The following is a 6,000-nucleotide window of genomic DNA, read 5'->3' on the forward strand; positions in this document are numbered from 1 at the left end:
GATGATGTTTTAAAGAAAGTCACACCAGTGAACTGGTGGAAGTCACTTAAGCACTTGGATTCAGAGACTGCTGAAGTGATAATCTCACTTTTAGCAGCAGTACTTTCTTCTGCCGCCATAGAAAGACTATTTCCTTCCTTTGGACTAATTCATTCCAAATTGAGAAATCGTTTGGAACCTGAAAAAGCAGGAAAGCTTGTTTTTCTTTTCCAGATTATGAACAAACAGGAAAATGAAGGTGAAAACGACTAAATTAGCTGCAGAAGCCAATATTTTAAGTTTCTCATGTTGACCTGGCTGACATAGTCTATTTAATTTTTGTTTCTTAAAAAAAAAATGTAACTATTTTAGTTAAAAACAATTTTAACAAAAACCTGATTTTAAAAAACTTGAATGTTTAACTAAAATTCAAAAATTAATATGCTTGTTTTGTTAAAATATAATAATGTGTTTGCTGTTGAAGAAAAAAATCCAGAATACATAAAGTTATTTTAGTTAAATAAAACAATTTAAATGCCTGTCTGGTGATGTTCTCCTCCTAATACAGCATGGCAAGAAAATCCTCCAAATATTAATGATTAACCTGTTGAATGGGAGACAGTTCACCTCCCAATTACTTCATAAATATCTGCTTCAATAACCTTTGGTAAATGAAATAACCAATCATTCATTTTCTGATATAGCTGTAAAACTAATCTGAAAAGTTTTCAAAATAAATCACTTTAAAAATGTACAGTGTGTATCTTCTAAAAATGAAACCTACATCTATCTCTGAGTTGTGAAGAATATGTATTAAGGTTATAACAACCAACAAGAATGCACTTTTATTAGAAATCCATGAATAAATAGAGTCTTCCTGACTAGTGATTTAAATCAAATCCACCCTGCTTTCAACACTACTTTATAGCGCAGACTGCTGGGGAATGAGAAAATATGGTATGTCCAAACTGTCTTCATTCCATTCAACCTGCCTCAGAAAAATCCTCCATATCTTTTGGCCCAGAACAACCTCAAACCAAGTTCTATTGACACAGTGCAGTCATGAGGATCTGAGCACCGTCACTGCCAGGAGGCATTGGAGATGGATCAGTCATGTGCTTCAGATGGAAACTGATTCTATCACCAGAGTAGCAATAAGATGGACACCTGAAGGCAAGCTGAAATGAGGCAACCTGAAAACAACATGGCAAAGTGCTGTGGAACTCGAGCTGAAAAACCTAGGGCACGGCTGGGGAACCATTGAAAGACTTGTCAGAAACAGACAGGAGTGGAGGAGCTTCATCACTGTCCTAAATGCCAGAAGTGTAATGGGAACATCATGATGATGGTGACAACACCACCTAGCAAACAGCAGACTTCCATCTTGGTTGGTTCCTCTAGAAGCTACTATAATATAAATACATCATAAAGACACTACCTACAAAAATAAGCAAAACTTGGCCCTTCATCCAGCAAGCAAAGTTTTATGGGCTAATTGGGAGTTGTATGCAGGTCCCAGTGATAAATTTGAAAGGCTAGTTCTGTCTTTCTGAATGGCATTTCTTCTCTTAGATCACTAGTTTTACAAGCAACACCCAAAAATTTTAAGGAGCATAACGTCAGTTTCATACTATTTTTAATTGTCTTTATTTGTTACAATAGCACCTTAGAATTACAAGATTTTTGTAAACTTTTTTAATATCTTTCCACCCAGATATATAAATGGGTCAGTTTCACGTTCAGTTCTAATACAATTGGGTCTGATCCTGCAAGGTGCTGAGAGCTCCCAATGTCTACTACAGTCAATGCAGGATCCAGGCGTAGTTCTATGCTGGGATTATGAATCCTACAAGGCAGTGCTTGTTTGTTTGAAAAAATCTATTTTTCAATCTAGATTCCAGGAAGAGATGACAAAAGCTCTAAGAGCAACAGAGAAGTATTGTTTTACAAAACTCACATCCGAAGCCAAATTTGAGCTGAGACTATCCCTTTCCACACAAAAAAAGAAAGTATACCCCTGTCATTCTTTACAACGGTTATACAGTTGTTCTCCTTATTTATAAACTGTGCACACCAGAAAGCCCTGTAATTTCAGGGCCATACTTCCATTTATAATTTTAAAATGCAATAAGGTAGAATATTTAAGTCAATGTTAAAACTTTTAGGGGGTTGGGGTGTCTGTGTCTCCATATACTTTTCCGAACAACAGAAATGGGAAACCTGAAGTTTCCAGCATAATAACCCATATCTGTGGTCCAGTAACCCAGCCCTAGCACTAACCATCTCCTGCCCTAGCTCACTAAGCCCCACCCACTCCAGCACACTACCATAAAGCATATTAACCATACCCAGCCCTGTAACACCCCCACACACAAATCCATGAGTCTTCAGCTAGGCCTGCTGGCTCAGTGGAAGCAACACCAGGGCTCTTCAGTACAGGCCTCCCCAGCCACATAGGAAACAAAAAAATTGCCTTTTTGTATAAAAGATGGGAATTCAGATGAGGTCTTTGTAATTTGACTCCAGTATAGTCCTTAGAAGGGCTATTGTAAACAGATCACCCTTTCTGGGGAGTTCTTGGCTGGTTGGGCTACAATCCATGAGTCTTTGAGGTAGGACTGCTGAGTCAGAGGAAGCAACACCAGGATTCTTCAGTCCAGGCCTCCCTTACACAAATAGGCAGCCTCCCTGCAACTGTGCCTCAAATAACCACCTAGAAACAAAATCAATCTACCTAAGAGCCAGGGAGGAATCCGTTCATTACTGATGCGTCCTTCATTTCTCATAGCTCTGGGGTTGTAGCGAGGAGAAAGTCTGGAAGCATTCACAAAAGAGAATTTCGTACCTATTGCTTAATTCCCAACTCATCTGGAATTTCATACCACAAATGTCTAGGGTAACTATACCCATTTCACTGCTCCTCGGTTAAAGTAGAGATGTAACCAACAGCTTTGGCCTAAAGAGATGTCATTATCAATCACTCACTCACATCCTTCCTCCCTCCCTCAAGAATTCAGAACTTGTGACTGCAGCTGCTTGTCTGCCCCAGGTTGTAACTCAAAACACATCGCTGGGCCACTTCCATCACTGAAAATAATGTCTGTAAAATCCTAAAACTACCTTTTGACAGTAGAAAGAATAGTGACAAGATCATTCCCCCTTGTTGCAATGTGAGCTTCCAGACATTACAGCATTTAAAACCAAGAAGGCCACATTCATTACCCTCTTTCTCTAAACATACCAGTTCCAGCAGCAACCCTCACCTGGGCACTCTAAGCCGCTTCATCCATCACCTGGGTGCCCCCATCCAACCTGGCACACTAACCCTCTCCCTCAGCAGCTGTCTCTCCACTGTGGCACTATGCCCCAATTCCAATGGCAAACTAGCTCTTCCCTAGCTCACTAACCTCTGCCAGCACCAGCATATCCTTCAGTAGATCACAACTCCCTCATCAGCTACTTTCTGATCTGGCACATTAAACCTCCAGCCTCCCAGACACCGCCACATCACAACACTGTAATCCAGACAGCAACCCCATTACTTCCCCGCACACACAACTCCGACTGTCCCCACCCTGTCCTGGAACACTGACAGCCTCCCCACCCTAACAAGCCAGCAGCCTCCCTGGCCCCAAAACCCACCCAACACCCTATCTTTACCGCCCGCCCTGGCCACTAACCAGCGCGATAATCCTCCAGCACCAAACCATCCCCCCACAGTCGTGACTCGCCAACCACCCCCTCCCCAGCTCACTAACTACCTGCCCCCCAACTCAGCTCGCTAACCACCAGCCCCGGCTCGCTGCCCGCCCCCGTCTCCCCCGACCGAGTCCCGGCTCGCTGCCCGTCCCCCCCCACCGCTCGCTGGGCTCTCGAAGGCGCAGCCGGGTTCCAGGGACGGGGGCTGCCTCCGGGCACGGCGCCCTGGGCAGGATCAGGCCGGCTGGCTCCTGGCACTCACCGTGCTGCGGGCCGGGCCGCCTCCTGCAGCGGAAGCCCAGCGCTGATGGGCGTCGGGGTGCTGGGCACGGGTCGCTGAGGCTCCGTGTGGCTGCAGGACCCTCCGAGCTGTGGCGCACGGCACGGCCGCTGGCGGAGTCCCCTGGGCGGCGACGGCAGCGGCCCGTGGGTCCCGTACGGCGAGGGGCGGGGAGGGCTCACCCACGTGATGGGCCCGTGTCATCCTGCGCAGCTGCCATCAGCCGCCGGTACGGCGCGCTCCGCGCCCCCCGGGGGGACCCGGCAGCGGCCCGCACGCAGAAGGGGGAGCCCCACGGCCCCTTGATATCTGCCCACACTGCCGGCAGCCCGGCTCCGCACACACGGGCCCTGGACGGGGCGGAGACTGCAGAACAAGCGAGCTGGGGAGGGTGTCGGCACTTTCATGCCTCTGTGGGCCTGAGAAACATGACGTGTAAACTCCAGAAGGAAGCATATAAAACATAAACAAAGTGTTATTTGATACCATGTATTGCAGTGTAAACGCAGCAGCTGTAGTTAAAGATAAACACAGCCCAGGCGTCACCCCCGCCAAGTTCACCTAATACACTGCGAACGCACCGATGAACCACAAGGCGGCCAAGCTACAAGTTATAAAAGGTGTAGGCCGGGGGGCAGGCAGTGCACAGAACAGCATCAAAGCATCACAACCCGCTGCCCCTGCCGTCAAAAAGGCCAGTTTGGCCTGACCCAGTAAAAAAATTGCCCAGGCAGGAAACAGGTCACATGCGAGTGCTGTATCTCACTCCCAGAATTAACAGGGACGTGCAAAAACCCAGACTGAAATCGTTGGGAAGCTGCTGTAAAAAATCAAAGAGGAATCAAACACGGACAATGGAGGAGAAAACGAAAGGCCATAGCAGAGGCCAAACAGAAGGCGTGAGGCCTACACTCCCCCTCAGGTGATGTGGCTCACAAAGCAATTGCTAAGACGCAAGACTCACCACTGCCAAGTCACCCAAGTGCTTAGGGACATGGAGTCATTCAGGGACTAACGTATCCAAGTAGTGTGGGTAGATCAGATTGGGCAGCATAATACCGCATCTTTACACAGAACCCATAGAGCTGCTTCTTGTTCTTAAGTAGGACCCTACCAACTTCAAGGTCCATTTCGGTCAATTTCACAGCCAGGGTTTTTTAAAAATAGTCAATTTCACCTTTTTAGATGTTTACATCTGAAATTTCACAGTAGTGTTGTAACCATGGGGAGAGGGAGTCCCAAGGCTATTGTAGGGGGGTCATGGGATTGCCATGCTTACTTCTGCCCTGCTGCTCAAAGGTGCTGCCTTCTGAGCTGGCCAGCTGCCTCTCTAAAGCCAAGTATCAGGAGGTAGCTGTGTTAGTCTGTAGCCACAAAAACAACAAAGAGTCTGGTGGCACCTTAAAGACTAACAGATTTATTTGGGCATAAGCTTTCGTGGGTAAAAAAACCTCACTTCTTCAGATGCAACTTCTTGTATCTAACAAAGAAGTGAGGTTTTTTACCCACGAAAGCTTATGCCCAAATAAATGTTAGTCTTTAAGGAGTCACCGGACTCCTTGTTGTTTCTCTAAAGCCAGTGCCACAGCCAGCAGCAGTGCAGAAGTGAGGATCACAGGATGCGGGGGGTGGGTTACCATATGTCCAGTTTTCCCAGCAGCATGGAGGACTGATAGCTGGAGCCACAGCCTTTCCACGCAGGGGTGTGTGTGTATGTGTCAGCTTGAGCCACAGCCTCTCTGTGCAGGGTTTGTGTGTGTGTGGCTGTTTGTGACAGGTTGAACTATAGCCTCTCCATGTGCGGAAGTGACAGCTTGAGCTGTGCAGCTTCCTGCAGAGAGGGAAGGTTCCCAGAGGTGTGTCAGACCCATCCTGAGTGCGGCCCCTGTACAGGAAGAGGAAGACTTGTCCCTCCATATTCCCTGCTGGGACTAGCAGCTAGAGTCTTGCATAGGGTAGAAGCCCCCAGCTGAGCACCAGATTTCACAGGGAAGATCAGATTTCATGTTGCGTGAGGCATTTTTCATGGCTGTGAATTTGGA

The 6,000-nt window shown here is 46.9% G+C and overlaps 1 protein-coding gene across 4 annotated transcripts in view; it reads right to left on the minus strand.

Annotated features, from left to right (window-relative positions):
* SGMS1 (sphingomyelin synthase 1) overlaps positions 1-4,138 on the minus strand; it is a 213,205-nt gene extending 209,067 nt beyond the window's left edge. For 3 of the 4 annotated variants that reach the window (XM_050959559.1, XM_050959563.1, XM_050959560.1), the window contains exon 1: positions 3,941-4,135. The gene's annotated coding sequence lies outside the window, so the exon portion shown is untranslated. Of the gene's footprint in view, positions 1-3,940 lie in introns of all 4 variants that reach the window. The other variant, XR_007775152.1, reaches the window with a different exon arrangement.
* Positions 4,139-6,000: the final 1,862 nt, after the last annotated feature.

This window comes from Gopherus flavomarginatus, chromosome 6 (genome assembly GCF_025201925.1).
Source record: "Gopherus flavomarginatus isolate rGopFla2 chromosome 6, rGopFla2.mat.asm, whole genome shotgun sequence".
In the NCBI taxonomy this organism is placed as follows: domain Eukaryota; kingdom Metazoa; phylum Chordata; order Testudines; family Testudinidae; genus Gopherus; species Gopherus flavomarginatus.